At 43.7% G+C, this 16,243-nt stretch overlaps 1 protein-coding gene, 1 long non-coding RNA gene and 1 other non-coding gene across 4 annotated transcripts in view; 2 read left to right on the top strand and 1 right to left on the bottom strand.

The window, feature by feature from the left end:
- Nfib (nuclear factor I/B) overlaps positions 1 to 16,243 on the top strand; it is a 406,951-nt gene that overhangs the window by 65,506 nt on the left and 325,202 nt on the right.
- The window catches only part of LOC148005877 (uncharacterized), a 38,928-nt gene that overhangs the window by 20,307 nt on the left and 2,378 nt on the right, over positions 1 to 16,243 (bottom strand). The window contains exon 3 of the long non-coding RNA XR_015620952.1: positions 8,703 to 8,873. This is a non-coding gene — a long non-coding RNA (uncharacterized LOC148005877). The remainder of the gene's footprint in view (positions 1 to 8,702; positions 8,874 to 16,243) is intronic.
- Trnah-gug10 (transfer RNA histidine (anticodon GUG) 10) lies at positions 13,199 to 13,270 on the top strand. The gene has a single exon. It is a non-coding gene; the product is annotated as a tRNA-His (tRNA).

The following is a 16,243-nucleotide window of genomic DNA, read 5'->3' as shown; positions in this document are numbered from 1 at the left end:
AAGAGAGAATGGCAGTCCACAAAACAAAGTAACTGTTCTATCAGATGAATGTGAACTCCCAGTTTTACAAATTCCATTGTATAAGGAATCTTAGAAAACTCTCAGAAACCAAAAAACTAAGGAGGAGAGGGGGAGGTGAGAAGGCCAAAAAACTGAGTGTCAGAGAGTTGTCCATGTGGGTTAATGTGAACTAGAAATAATCTTGTCATTTCTCTTCATTCCAAGCCTCAACCAAGGGCTGTAAAGAAAATTTACAATGTTTAAGCTTGACGCTGAGTGAAGGTAAGAAAACAATAAATTACCATGGAGAACTCCTAACTCCAGCTATCTCAGATTTACTGCCTGAGTCCACATTCCCTGAGTGGCTTGAAAAACCTCAAGCCAAGAATTTAATCGGGAGTGACGTTTAGAATACTTGTGCCACCAGATGCTTGGTACAAACAAATGCATATCCCTTTATAAAGTACATATCCCTGTGCCAGAACCCAAATAATTCTCGTGAATAAGATTCCAAGAATATTGAACATCCAACAATAAAAATCGACTAAATGCAGAAGGAAATAACTCGCAATGAGCAATAAGTTGAACAGAGCAGACACAGAACCATGAGGACTTCAGATCATGGCAATTTCAGACAGAATACTTTTTTAAAGTATGCATAATATATTTAAAGAGATATATTATAGACTTGAAAACATGTGGAAGAAATAATGAACTATGAAATAGCAAATGGCTGAGCATATTTCTAGAGAACTAAATTGAATTCCTGCAAATGCTGTATAACATTCCTTAAAACACACACACACACACACACACACACACACACACACACACACCCCTACACAATCTCCCTTACTTAAGTATAATGATAGCACACAGGTAGGTAGATATCCAAATCAGTTAGAGATGTAAACTAAGGTCCTTTCAGGAGGAATTCCATTTCACTTGGAAGTACACACTCTCAAAGACTTGCTTTAGCTTTTTCTATGAAGATTTTGTTGAAGGTATGCAGATTAAAAAAGATTAGCATTGGATAATTGATATATTAAGGTTTTTCAATACTTTTATACTTATTCTTGCTTATGCATAATTTTTATGTAATCATAAGTTTATTAAGGGACAGGAAGTATATTTACCTAGCTAGCTTTGTCAAAGATATTGTGCTGTTTATTAAAGTGAGCCTTTAAAGTATACCTTAAAAAACATAACTATCCTACATATTTTCATATCGTTTTACTGTACACAGGGTATATATATATATGAATTTTCATATATATATATACATATATATATAACAAACTGTGACTAGGTGTTCTATAGGAAGAATTGAAGTGTGTAGGCTTGGTAGAAGAGGCCTATAAGTAATTACCCAGGAAACAGCATAAGAAACAAAACCATGGTGGTCACTTTTGAAAACAGAGATATGGTAGGCTCGACTAGACAATGTACTGGTTCAGTGGAGTCCCCGAAGGATAGGGGAAGGATGATTAAGCAGAGACAAAGTCTGAAGGGCTAAAGACAGAGAATTTCTAGAACTGAAGAAGCAGACCAATTCAAGTTGAAGGAACTTAATAAGCCTGCGAAATGGCCTAGCAGGTAAGAGCACTTGTTAAACAAATCTGATCAAATGTGCCCAGTCCCTGGAACCCACAGCAGAAGGAGAGAGACAACTCCTGAGAGTTTGTCTTCTGACATCCACACATCCACTGCGGTGTGAGTGTTCCTGCTCTCATAAGAACACACACACACACACACACACACACACACACACACACACACACACACACTTACACAACACTCTCACATACTTATATTTTTTTTAAAATGAAGAGTTAATAAGTAAGGACCCTCACAAATCCCAGATAACCTAATTAAGATGAAATCCGTAGTTGGACACAGTACAATAAAACTGAAAACAGAAAAAAAAATCACACAAACAAAACTACCAAAACCCAAATGAAGAAACAGCCTTACAAAGAGCTGGGCAGTCAGGTCCCACTTCTCAGCAGGTCACTATTTGAGAGCAATTTTCTTCAGTGTGTGTGTGTGTGTGTGTGTGTGTGTGTGTGTGTGTGTGTGTGTGTGTGGTGTGGTGTGTGTGATTATTTGCACATGAGTACAGTTGCCTTCATAGGCCAGAAGGAGTAAGATAACCCGAAGTTGACGGTACAGGTTTGTGAGTTGCCTGGCATGGGTGCAAGGAGCCAAATTCCAGTCCTCTGCAAAACCAAAAGGTGTTCTTAATGCTGAATGATCTTTCTACTCCAGAGCACCTTTCTTAGCAATGATGCTTGGTGAGAGTCGGACAGTTCCAGAATGCTGAAGGAAAGTGATTGACAATCTGGGTTCTACTTCAGAAAGGAAGACAGAATCCCCACATTTCTGGACATGTGAAACTTAGTTTGTTGCACACAAAAACTCTAGTGGCAATCCTGAAACGTGGTTTTCAGATATCAAGAGAGTCCTGCAAATCAAACTTCTGCCACGTGGTAGAGAAACAGAAATAAACACTGGCTACTAAACCACACACAGGTCAGGCCAACTTCCTTTAAGAACACAGTGAACCAGTCATGATGGCACAGGCCTCTAACCACAGCACTCAGGAGGCAGCAGCAGGTGGATCTCTTAGAGTCTGAGGTCAGCGTGGTCTACAGAGTGAGTTCCGGGATAGCCAAGGGGCTGTTACACAGAAACCGGGTCTCAAAAAACAAAAACGAAACAAAGGGCCACTGTAAATCTCACACACATTCACACATTTTCAGAAAGCTGAGTGGTGTTCCTAAAGGTCAACACTTCTAACCAACTTGGGCTTCTTTCAGGGCCATACAGAAGATCCAACATTTGCAAACTAATGTTTGCATTAATAGAGAAAAGGAGAAAACACTCATGCGACTATCCCAAGAGTTCCAGAAAGAGTGCTTGAGAACATGTCATACCTGTTTCGTGATTTAAACTCTAAAAACGTCAAAATTTCCTATGCCAATTAAAAATAGAAACTTCTTAACTTGCCAATCTATCAGTAAAAACTACAGTGATGTATTTAATATATAAACATACTGAGTATTCCTTTAAAATTATTTATCAGCATCAGCGTCACTACCACCACCACCAGCACCATCATCATCATCATCACCATGTGTGTGTTTACCTGCACGATGCGTGCACGTCGATGTTTGTGCATATTCTCGGAGGTCAGAGAGCAACTCTATGGGGTCAGTTCTTTCTTTCGACCTTCCCACAGACTCTGGGGATTGACTCACTTCACCAGGTACTGTGTGATAAGAGCCTTTACCCACAAAACAAAAAAACTCAAAATCTAAACAAGTTGATAGATTGAATTATTGAGAGGGTTTGGCAACACTATCAGATCAAAACTAAAAGGAAAAAACTGAACTACAGAGCAGGACATGGTGACGCATGCCTTTAATCCCAGCATTTGGGAGACAGGAGTAGGTGGCGATCTGTGAGTTCAAGGTGAGCCTGGCCTACAGAGTGAGTTCCAGGAGAGCCAGGAGGATGTAGAGAGTTCCTATTACAAGCAAATACAACCCTATATACGAGCGTTGCATTAAGCTTTCTATTGCAGTGATAAAACATTGTGAACACCAGCAACTTGATGAGAAAAAGGTTATTTGGCCCACACATGTCCATCATGGTCCAGCATGGGAACTCAGGGCAGAAACCTGGAGGTAGAAACTGAAACAGATCCCAGAGAGCCATTGCTTACTGGGTTGTCCCCCGTGGCTTGCTCCCTGTAGCTTGCTCAGCCTCTAATACCACCCAGCACTACTTGGGCAGGCAACACCCAAGTATGGATATTCTCACAAAAATCACCAATCAAGAAAATGCCTCTTGCAGACGTTCCTTCAGACCGATATGTCGTGGCAGTTCCTCGGTTGAAATACCCTCTTCCTAGATGTCTGGGTTTGTGTCAAGTTGACAAAACCAACCATCACAACTAAATGGTTGGGGCAGAAAAGCACCATTAGGCACAAATGCCAAGCAAACCCCAGCTACTCACGGCTGCACACGCCAGACTCACTAACACAATTGTGGGAATAAGAGGCAAGCTGCGAACTAATGTACACTTTAGAGTTGTGTACATTTAAAGTTTGATAGCAAGCAGAGTTTGTGCGTTTATGCCTGAGGAATTCAGGAATGGATGATAACAGCAGTAAAGAACAAGGAAGTGCTTGGCACAGAGTGAGTGTTGGTTACTTCTGAGAGAAGTCAGACTAGACAGTGAGGGCTTGTGGGCCCAGTCCCTGCATTGTTCTCTCTCTCTCTCTCTCTCTCTCTCTCTCTCTCTCTCTCTCTCTCTCTCTCTCTCTCTCTCTCCTTTCATATATTAAATCCCAGCTACAGTTTTTTCTCCCTCTTCTCTTCCCAGCCCCTCCCACAATGATCTCTTTTGATTTGATTGAGCCTATACAAGGCTAAGGATTGTTAGAAATGTGTGTATGTTCTCATATTCTTCGGGCATGTTTCATAGTTCTTAAAAGGTCAAAGAGTAAATGGATTTCTGGCATTTAGAAAATGTTAAATGCTTGCCTAAGATTAGTTAAGGCTGCCTCTCACAGTTCACATTTGTAGTGCCTGCTGTCTAATTGTTGCGTACATCTCTCTCACAGGAGGCTGAGCACACCTATTCAAAGTGTTCATCTGTTCTCAGTTGTCATTACGTTCATGGCACCCAGATCTCTACTTCCCTTGGTCCTTGTCATCTGTGTCCATTGGTCGATCCCTTTGAGATGCTGACATTGGGAACACCTATTGTTATCTGAAACTTCAGCTCCCATTGGATGGTCTATATAGAGCTTATGAAATACTCTACTTAAATCTGTACCTCCTGTTCCGTGAGTTTATTTGTGCCATTTTTTTTGCTGTTATCGCTACTGTGCCTCTACCCTAACCCTTGTAGTAATTACAGTTCTATATATCCAACTGCTTACCTGAAATCTCAAGTCTCTCGTGACAATCCTGCCACCAGATTTACATTTTAGAACACCTTCGCAAGCATGGAAGATGAGTTTGAGTTTAAAACTAGAAAGGAAAGTTACCAGATGAGAAGTCTGAGCTGCAGTGGTGGGGAGGTGGAGATCAAGGGGGATTTTCAACAGAGCTCACAGAATTATCAGAGTAACCAGCATCTATTTCAGACTCAGCTCACAGCCCAGAGAGGACTAGTTTGGGGCTCTTTCTATGTAGCTAAGCAGTCATACTTATGGTGCTGTTATGGTGACCCCAGGCAAACACTGCATGGCTGTATATTGCCTGCCATTCTTCAAGTGCAGTTCTTTGTGTGGCTCTCATGGGATCCTCACTGTGACCTCCTGGGGGAGGTGTCCTCTGCAACTCTTTTAGGAGGTAGGAGACTAGAAGCTTTAAGAGACTTAGGTGCTTGTGTGGTTAGGCACAAAAAGTCACTGGGGACAATATTAGAAAAAGTCACACGTGAGCAGTTTGTCAATAGTGCTGTAGCAGAGTGTGGTGGAGATGATAGCCTGTGTGAAATGCACTGCACATGCACATTTAACACAATCCGGGAGCACAGGGCAGCATAACCATGGCTTACGGCAAGGCCACTTGGTTAATCTCCTCCAGAGCCCATTGAGTTACTCCTGAGGGTTCTCTCTGTAAGTTAAGCCTCCCAAGAAGCTTTCTCTAGTAGTTATAGGGTTCGCCACATTGTTAGATGTTGGGTGGGTTAGGGGGCAAATTGGAAGGAATGTGCAACTGGGAATCAATCAGTTAAAAGGTCAGAACTTAAAGTGTGGGTTTTGGTATTAGATGAATCCCACATGCGTTGAACTTTAAAATCATGGCCTAAGGTTTTACTATAAGCAAGTTCACCATAAAGAGGTTTCACTATGCAAATAACGGGTAAAGAAATGCAATCTCCATCTTGAGTTTTAAAAACACAATTAAAATTGGTGCAGGCTCGCTGAGCCTTGCCAAACCCTGCTTTAAATAACAGTTTGGAGAATCGCAAACTTCAATTACTTTTGGCAGTGCCTTGGCTTTCCATGAGGCACTATAGGTTATTAAATGCGTAGCTCTTTAGTGTGCTAATGAATAGTTTATCCTACATTCAATTAGGCTAGTTTTCCCTCTTCCCCCCAACCACCGTTCTCTCGTCTTTTTCCCCCCAAATCATCCAAAGAATTGATGATAGTGAAGAAAAAGGTGTCAGGGTCCATATTTTTTTCCAAGATGTATCTTTATGACCGGAGGGGTTTAGGATAGACACACCTTGTTCTTATAACCTTAGTGTCTACCTTCTGAATCCGTAACTGTTATATGATTGTAATGGAGAATAATTGCAGTCAGATCTATATGGAGAGAGGCTTGAAAAGTGTGTGTGTGTGTGTGTGTGTGTGTGTGTGTGTGTGTGTGTGTGTGTGTGTGTATATATATATATATATATATATATATATATATATATATATTCTCCACAACACTGTTCAAGTCTCTGTTCATTACCTCACACTTTCCTCTTGACGCCCTCACATAGAGAGAGAGCCTATTGTTTGCTATTTTTAAAGCTGATGAAGCAAAGGAGGTTATGGCTTCCCCAGGTCATGAGCATCATGAGAAAGGGAGATATCAGCAAGCAGGATGAGAGTGTTCATTCTGTGGTCCTTGCGTCTCCCTGTCTACTTCCTGATTCCTGTCTCTGGTGCGTGTGGTGAAAGAAATGAGATCCAGTCGAGCTATAGTATTTCCGGTATTTTTGATGGCCACATTATTAAGGTCTGATCAGTTAACTTGCTTGTTCAGATTTAAGGTTTTTCTCAATTCTCTCTCTCCCCCTGCCCCGCCCTCTGTGTGTGTGAGTGTGTGTGTGTGTGTGTGTGTGTGTGTGTACATAGATTCCAGAGAACACATGTAGAGGACAGAAGACAACTTGAGGAAATTAGCTTTCTTCTACAATGTGGGTTTCAGGTCATCGGGCTTGACAGCAAGTGTCTCTACCTAGTGAGCCATCTTGCTGGCTCTTGCTGGGATTCTAACTCCAATCTAATTGGGAGAGATTTGGGGGCTTAACAAATTTGATATTCACTGGGCTTGGTAGCACATATCTAGCTGCAGAGGCAGGTAGATCTCAGACTTCAAGGTTAGCCTGGTTTACAGAGTGTTCTAAAACAGTAGGGCTACACAGTAAAATTCTCTCTTGAAAAACAACAACAACAACAAAGAGAATAGGACTTTAAAGAGAAGGTCAAAATCGACCAAGTACTCCACCAAACGGAAACACCTACGGGGCACTCTGCAGAAATGGACCGCGTTAAAACTAACAGTGACAAGACATTTGGCCATCAATAAAGGAAAGCTTTCTGCATTTCTTGACACAAGATCTTGTCATATAACCTAGGCTGGCCTCATATTTGCTATGTCGGCCAGACTAGCCTTGACCACACGATCCCCCGCCTCACTGTCTTGAGGCGGTGTCCCACAGGAGCTGCCATATCCAGCCAAATGCATGTTTACCAGCTTCTTCTGAAGCTCGAAAGTGAGGCCACACTTGAGGCTCCAAGGCACACCAGGTACGTCTAACGTCTAAAGCTTGAGGCTGGTGGCTGGGGTGCTCCAGTACTTTAGTGAAGACTGTGAGAGGTAGGAGACCAAAGAACTATCTGGCCTTTGAGAGGCCATGGGTTATCCTCTGCTCTCAACCCCACCTACCTGGAGCCAGGTGTCTCATATTGTGACAGCTCTGTCATTTTAAATGCAAACTTGTTAAGATTAAAAAAAAAAAAAAAACTAAACAAAAACGGGCCCAAGGGGTGAGCCTCTCACCTCAATCTATATCACAGAGGGCTTGACATAATAACCCATAATTCCTACCTACCTACCTCTCCTCTCTAACGCTCCCTTCGGCCTAAAACAGCCCTAACTTCCTGCTTCAGACACTTCTGGGCTTAAGTGGGTCAGATGCTGGCTTATTTAGGGCATAAGGGCACTAAGTCAGCTTACACCAGGTACAAGTGACTTCTGCCTCAGGACCCTTCTCCTCTGCTTCTGCTTCTTCTCACCACAGTTTCCAGTTGGGTCTCTCTGATCCTGGGACTGGAACCACCTTCCCAGGCCCTGAAGTTCTCTTCCCTGTGGAGAACAGCCATATCCTTCGTCACAGCCACTCAGCAACATGAAGTTTGTAAACGTCAGGCCACTGCGGGCCTTGCCATAAACCTGCTCTTCTGGTCTCTTCTCATGCTGGCCTGGGCTCAGGGCAGCTAGCTCTGATCTACTGAGGCACAGCCCCTCGGTGCTAAGGCCAACCAAGTACGTCGCACAGAGTTTACAGCATGTTGCACACTTAGTTCATCCTCAGTGCAGCCCTAGAAAGTCGATAGTATCCGTCCCTGCCTCCTTGCGCCCCCTCCCTCTGCCCCCTGGTATGAAAGAAACAAACCCAGAAAGGTCAACTCATCCATCCAAAGCTTTTAGCCTTAGTGTAGATTGGGTTCCACAGTGAAAAGCCTGAGTAAGGTGTTCAAGGCCCTGGATTCAATCCCTAGCACTCAGAAAACATAACCATAATAAATAATAAAAGAACAGTAGTTCCTCGGTGAATCTGTCCAAGATAAATCCAGACTGCTCACTGGGCCCCTTCTTTCCATTGCTTCTCCTCCCACGAGCCTGGGGTCTTAATGTGATTGGGGGAACTTGCTGTGCATCCTGAGGGGTCCCTCTCCCACCTTATGGACCCTTCTCTTGTATGCAGAGCTTGACTCTCCGATGCTGGAGGCTTTCAGCTGTTTGGGGGACTATGTGATGTCTCACATTATCATTAATGGATCACCTCCGTCGGAAGGATTCCAGGGGCCGGGACTGCCAGTCATAGAGGTTAGGCCGTATGCTCCGGAGTGCTGTGTGGAGGAGGAATTCTATTAGAGAGCTTTGCATCTGGAGTTTTATAATGGTGCCTTCGGGCAAAAAAAATTAAAATGAAACCAACAACCAACAACGCCCCCACCCCCACCAACCCACAGTTCCAGCTTTCCCCACAGCAAGATTTCTGACTTGGTTAAATAGAATTCATTAATAAGCAGAGGGAAAACCACTCCAGGCAGTTTACTGTTGAACATGTAAGCTGTTAAAACATTTTGTGGTTACAAGCCTTCTGAAAAAGCATGCATTTTCTCCAATGTTTTGTGATTTCTCAGAATCAGAGATATTCCGACGCAGGATGTGTTCAAATCCGAGGCAGTCCACCTTTCTGCAATGTTTGTGATATAGGCTTACACGGAAGTTTGACACTCAAAGCCACCATGTGTTTGGGCTCCCCCCAGCTTTCAGTTGCCTGATTTTTCCTTCCGAAAATACAGCTTATTCTCCAAGGCATGTGCTGTGTACATGAAAGCCTTGGTCCCTTTATAGGTATCAGATTGTCTAATTTTAATCTCTCTCTCTGTCTCTCTCTCTGTCTCTCTCTGTCTCTCTCTCTGTCTCTCTCTCTCTGTCTCTCTCTCTGTCTCTCTCTCTCTCTCCTGTTTGTGTGTGTCGTCGCTTGAGTGTGCATGTGCATATATGCACGTGCGCACGTACACACACACACACACACACACACACACACACACACACACACACACACACACAGCTTCCTAGGATGGGGGCAGAGTTCTAGAAAGTGCCCACGAAGAGACAGGACCCTAGGAGGAGGGGACCGTGGAGCCTTCTTTGTAGGGGGGTTCCCAACCTGTCTTTGTCTGAAAGCTGGGCACACAGCCAGCCTCAGCCCAATGGGTTGGCGTGCTTGGCCTCCAGCCCAGTGAGGATCTGACTGTCATTTCCCCACCCCCAGTGAGGCAGGAGGCAAACTGAAAAAAAGAGGGACTGGGTTGGAGAAAACAGTGTTGAGTCTGGGAAAGGAGGGAGGAGGGGTGACAGAGGAGATGGGGCTCAGCTGGGAGGTGGGGACCCGTGCAGTCCCTGGCCCCTTGTCAACCCCCTTTCCTCTGCTAGAATCCATTATGAACGACCAGAAGATAACAGCTCCATCAGAGGGACACCACCCTGTTGGGCAGCAAAGCTGTTATGCTAACAATGAGACCCTGGTAAACATCAATCTTCCTCTTAAAGACTTTAGAAGGGAAGTCAACAGTGTCTTCCGGGAGAGAAATCTGTCGTTTAGTGCCCCCTCTAAAATGAGAGATACTGGTCATCTTGGAGCCCTTTGCTGTTCGAGCCTGCAAACAATTTGATCCACAATGTGTGTTTGCATCTGGTCTCCTATTATTGTTCTTTCTTACAAAATAAAACTGTATTCAACACTTACTAAAGAAAAAGAAATTCTTCCCCACACTCAGCGAAAGCCACTCATCCAAAAGACCAATCGCTACATGCTTAAAATATGTTCCCATGGGCAGGAGACTAAGACAATAGGACAGTGTCTGTGACCTCCAGGAGAAATACAGATGGTAACTGTGACAACCACTTCTCTTCGAAATGGGTTCCTTTTTTCCTGCAATTGTTTTGTTCTGTATACTGGCAAAAATAAATAAGGAGCAAGGGCCTGAGAGAAGGTCACCATGATATATGCTGGGCTCACCTTCGTTGTTTATTTGGGGAAATAATGCCCTTATTTTGACATTTTTGCAGCAGGATTGGTGCACTAATAAAGCAACTGCATAGACATCATCTTCATAAAGTTTAAAGGATTTATGCCGATTTCTGTTTTTATTGATCTTCATTATTCTGTCTGTTTGCAAAATTTAGCCTGGATGCCAGACAGCATGCGGTCACAATTTTTTTTTCTTCCAAAAGTCTCCTCATTCAAGCTGTGACTGGATTCGAACCGAATTTGCATTAAGATAGCAAAAGTCAAATGTCCATGCATCCTAGTTAACAGGCCACCATACTGACAGACGCAGTGGAAGGGCATTGAAGACATTATTTCTGTGCGGACTGTGCCACAAAAAAACTAACAAAAGATGAGCCAGGCACATCGTGGTGACCTTCTCTCTGACCCTTACTCCTTATCTCACTTTCTTCCCGATAGGACTCCATTTTGGGAAGTCATAAAGAGGTGGTACACAGTGGAAGCTAAGATTATGATGGTCAACTCTGGCTGTTGGAAACAGAGACAGGATGATGTCATGTATAGATAGCTCTTGGGTCCAAGAAGATAGTGGAGCGGAATGAACTTCCTTCCCATTGCAAACTAGTCAGCAAAACCTGTACAATATGGTCGCCAACAACTCCCAAACCCAATGTCTGCTTGATGATTATTACACACCATATTTAAAACCCGTATTTCTCTCTCCAAGAGTTTAACCCCCAGGGCAAGAATACATGGTTTGGCTGTTCAAAAGAGCTTTTATTTGCTCATTTCAGGATCTCCAGAGCTCTCTTCCCATTTATCATGCAGTGAGCATCCCTCAATGCCCAGTCAGCTCCTGAGAACAGATGTCCCCTCAGCCTGGGATCCTGACTGCAGAGATATGGTAGGGTCCTGTGATAGCACAAGTAGAGGAAACCTTGTTTCTGCATTGTCCCATAGTATATCCTAGACTGACAGATGTATGAAATGGTTTACAGGAGCTAATGGGATGTGTTTATTTAAACTGTGATAGCAAAGGTTTCTACAGCGCTTACCCTGTGAAAGGACTGTTTTAAATATTGACATGGACCTATCTATCTTTTCTTAGTCCTGTGGGGTAAATACCATTATTGGTCCCTACATAAAAAAGCCCAGAGGTTAAAAATGGCCTACTACCCTCCAGTTTATAGGTGGCAAGCCACAATTCAAAGAGAAGCTCATTTCATAATTTGTATTATAGGAGTCCTTTTCTTAAAAATAGTATTTCAGGTAATAACAGACCCACCCTACTACACACCAACCAACCAACTAACCAACCAACCAACCAACCAACCAGTCAGCCAACCAACCAACCAACCAACTAACCAACCAACCAACCAACCAGTCAGCCAACCAACCAACCAACCAACTAACCAACCAACCAACCAGTCAGCCAACCAACCAACCAACTAACTAATCAACCAACCAACCAACCAACCAACCAACTAACCAACCAACTAACCAACTACCTAACCAACCAACCAACCAAAGCTGATCCACTCAAGAATGGGCTTGGAAAAGCTATTTCCTTTTCATCAAGAGGTTTGTGTTGTCCCTTCCTCACCTGGTGGCCCACTAGGCTTCATTTACCGTTTGCCTTGCTTCTTACACTGACCATTCACTGCTCAGGAACACGGGCAGCAGCATTCTACACACCACAGCAAGAAAATGTGTCTTTGAAAGTGCCACAGCTTACCTCCAGAGACACACTCCCTCCAAAAACCAGGGAGCTCCTAGCAACCAATCAGCACATGGATTTGGCACCTCACCCACCATGCCTACTAGCCCAGACTGAAACACCAAGGCTTCTAAGGCTTAAAAGAGATAATTCAATAACTGCCCATTCTATAGCAACAGACTCTTGTAGGTGCGTTCCTGTAAGGATCTCAACCCTTCAAATACCTTGAGGAGGATAATTTTTGCAAGAAAATTTATAATAAATTTCCCCCGGAAATATATGGAGCACAGATCAAACTCTTTTCCCTGTCTAATGGGTTGACGGTGCTAAGGGAAGACCTTGTTTCTTTAAAACTGTGAAGTGGGCAAAGAGTAGCTTCAGCGATCAGTAGGTTTGAAGGGAGCCTTTCTTCTTTGGGAATATATTCTATTTCCTAGTAGATAGGAAAATGTCTCTTGGATTCTCTGAACTTCAAGGCATTTTCATCTCTGCTGTATTTTTAGGGTGGTGCTACCTAGGCATGCGGAAATAAGATAAACAGAAGAAAGGACACAAAGAGGTCCGATTTACGTCATTCAGTACAGCATAGTAGGTGGCAGGCAGTATGGGCAATGTGCTGTCTTCGCTGCCTAAACGGTGGGAAGCATGAACCAGCCCGCCAACTTCTGTCTGCCTTGCTACCTTGACAACCATTTCCTAGGCAGTGGATCCAGTTTCTCCTCTCCTCGGACAGCTTTTCCAGTCAGGGAAGAAGGCGGAGCAACTTCCATTATGAGCTTCGCGCTGGGCCTCTCAAGAGACGAACAGACGCACAGCTCATCTCTGGCAGTATCAAGAAAATGTACACAGTTAGGCGATAGATGGCAGTGTTTCCACAAATTTTAATATTGCAGTGGCTCTTAAGGGAAGCTTGCTGTTCAGCTCGTCAGTAGCTCGCCGTGATCGTATAGTGGTTAGTACTCTGCGTTGTGGCCGCAGCAACCTCGGTTCGAATCCGAGTCACGGCAGGATTGAGGAGACTTTTGGAGGAAAATAAAATGTAGCCGCCTGCTGTCTGGCATCCAGGCTAAATTTTGCAGACAGACGGAAAAAATGAAGATCAATAGAAACAGGAATCAGCATAAATACTTTAAACTTTATGAAGATGACGTCTGTGCAGTTGCTTTATTAATGCACCAATCCTGCTGCAAGTGTGTTGCATGGGGATTTTTTTTTTATTTGCATTGACGGATAATATGATAAAACTGGAGTGTAGTGGGCATGTAATTATTATTAATTACAACTACTTAAGCTGTGCTTTGAGCAGACTCGTCAAGTCTGCTTGCTTTTGAGCATTGCCAGTGCTATACAGTAATAACAGCCCTGAATTATTTGGAAAGATGTCAGCAGGAGATGTGGAAATCCTGTTTAACCAGGCATGAATTGTTGTTAGGAGGGTTTTTTTTTTCCAGGATGACAGAGAGAAAATGAACTGTCCCTTATCAGTAATTGCAGGAAACATTTTGTTTCTATGATATGAACTGGTTGTAATTTAACTCTCCTGCATCATTGGATAATGTAAGAAGCCAGTTGTTGCTCAGAATGAAAATCTCTGAAGTGGGCATTTGGGTCTGATAAAGTGTATATTATAAGTAGACAATAGGGCTCAAGCCATAAATAATGTCCATATATGGCAAAACTTTTTAAATGACATTTTCCAAAAGACTGGGGTTTGTATTGTTAAGTGGCTAAATGTTGAATTAATGCGGGTAACACGGCTTTAATGGGTTTTTCTCTAGGACTTAAAAAGCTGGGCCATCCAGTCTGAAAATGTCAACTGTATGTGTGTCCTAATGAGGTATCACTGCTGGCCCATTGTAGCCATCATGTCTTAAATCAGGGGCCACTAGAAGATTCTACATGAATGCCCCCGTGTCTGTCTCCTCACCAACTTAGTAATAGCATATTGAGTTTATGGAATGCTAAAAATTTTTTTCAAATAAATATATACAGGGCTGATCAAGTTCTTTCAGAGCCAGTGAGTTCTTGCAAATAATATTGTAGAAGGACTAGAATAAATATCATACCTCTCCTTTCAAGGCTGGCAGCCATCGTTTGATTATGAACCCAAAAACATTGGTCTCAGCCCCCATGTAATGGAGACAGTAAAATGTGTTTATTATCTCCTCCAAGACTCCCTTTCAAGACCATTTTTCACTCTGAAATTTCTTCCTCCTGCTGACCTAGCATCCCTCCTTTCTTCCCAGTGTTCTCACACGTTTGCCCTCTTCTCCGAAGGCCCTGGCCTAGCCTTTACCTCAGGCCTGCACTGCCTTTTCTTACTGCCAGGACCAAGGCTGCTTCAAGCATACTGCAGTTCTTTACTAAAACAGGAGCTCCCAGCCAGCGTTCTTCACATTTTAGTAAGGGACTGAAAGTGCAACGGATGGCTCACCTGAGGATGCATCCTGAGTTCATCAGAGTTCTGTGGTTACAAGCGACAGAAACCCAGTCTGGGCACAAAGAGAGGCGTGAACCGAACAAAGAGTTTAGGAAGCTTCAGAAACTATCTCGGGTCAAGCCATTGAGGAGAACCAGAGCATGCTAGCCCCAGCTCATGTTTCTTCCAGAATGTTACTGTGATTCTCTGAAACTTACTTCTGTGTAGCTGGAGATGTGTCAGGCCCTGCTCTTTATATCGTAAGAATTGACTGCAGTGGCGGGAGTGGGGGGAAGTGGAGGGGGGCGGGGGGGGGGTGCGGGAGGATGGGAGGATCTCCTCCATTTCTTTTCAAAAATCCTGGACAGGCTGAAATAGGCTGATCATCAGTCAAATCTGTCAGCTATGTCATGGGGACAATCAGATAGACAAAGGAGAGCCTTTATCACACCAGGAGGTCAGTCTCGGAAGGAGAGGGGCAGAACTGACAGCCTTGGAGCCACTACCATGTTTGCCTGCTCTGCGGAGCACCAGTGGCTGTCTGTCTATTTCCACCAACCTGTGAGCTTGCCTCCCACACCAATAGCGTGCTTACCTTGGTGTTGATCACTGTCCTACGGCTGCGATAAGAAAGCATGAACAAGGCAACTTATTGAACAAAGCGTTTAGTTGGGGGCCTATGGTTCCAGAGGGAGAAGAATCCACCCCATCCATGACCGGGAAAGTATGGTAGCAATAGAGATAGAAATGGCTGAGACCTCCCAATCTGAACCAAAATCAGAAACCAGGGACAGCTGGCACGGAATGGCACCTGACCTTTGAAACCACAGAGCTCAACCCCAGTGAGGCTTCCCTTTTAGATAGAACCAAACAGGGTTACCAACTGGGTACTGTCTTTTCAAACACCAAAGAATTGCGGGATGTCTCATTCAAATCACCACAGTTGCCTTGAGGTAAATGAAAATAATGGCGAAATGCTAAAACTACAGTGAACCTGGTCCTGACTTTGAGCCTCCATACACAATTAGAACAGTTGTCTAAATGGACAGCATTTCAAATCACCACTTCGTTGTCTTCACCGGAAGGGGGCCTTTTGGAGTCAACGATCGCCCCCTGTTCGTGAAACCTGCTTAAGTGAGCCCAGTTGTCTATCCTCGAACATGGAACAAACAAACAAAACACCCCTCCCCCCAAAAAACCTAACACACACACACACACACAAATATATATATATACATACATATATATATATATATATATATATATATATATATATAGAGAGAGAGAGAGAGAGAGAGAGTAAACACTAGCACTTAGTGGGGCCACAATGGAAACATTACCCATATCCTTCTAAGATCACTTAGTGCCCTCAGGCACCATCTGGCCCCTATTGGTAGAACAACCAGACTGAGCTTCTGCTTGGAAAAAGCCTCCTCACCACAGATTTCGGAAATTTAAAAAACATGACACTGTACACTCCAAAACCAAGGGCAGCCCAAATCAGCATCCCCAGAGAGACGGCATCTGAACCCACGTTTGCAATCCCAGCTTTCGCCTCTTC

Source organism: Rattus norvegicus, chromosome 5 (assembly GCF_021556685.1).
Source record: "Rattus norvegicus strain SHRSP/BbbUtx chromosome 5, alternate assembly SHRSP_T2T, whole genome shotgun sequence".
Lineage (NCBI taxonomy): Eukaryota > Metazoa > Chordata > Mammalia > Rodentia > Muridae > Rattus > Rattus norvegicus.
This window is presented reverse-complemented; position numbering and strand designations above follow the sequence as displayed.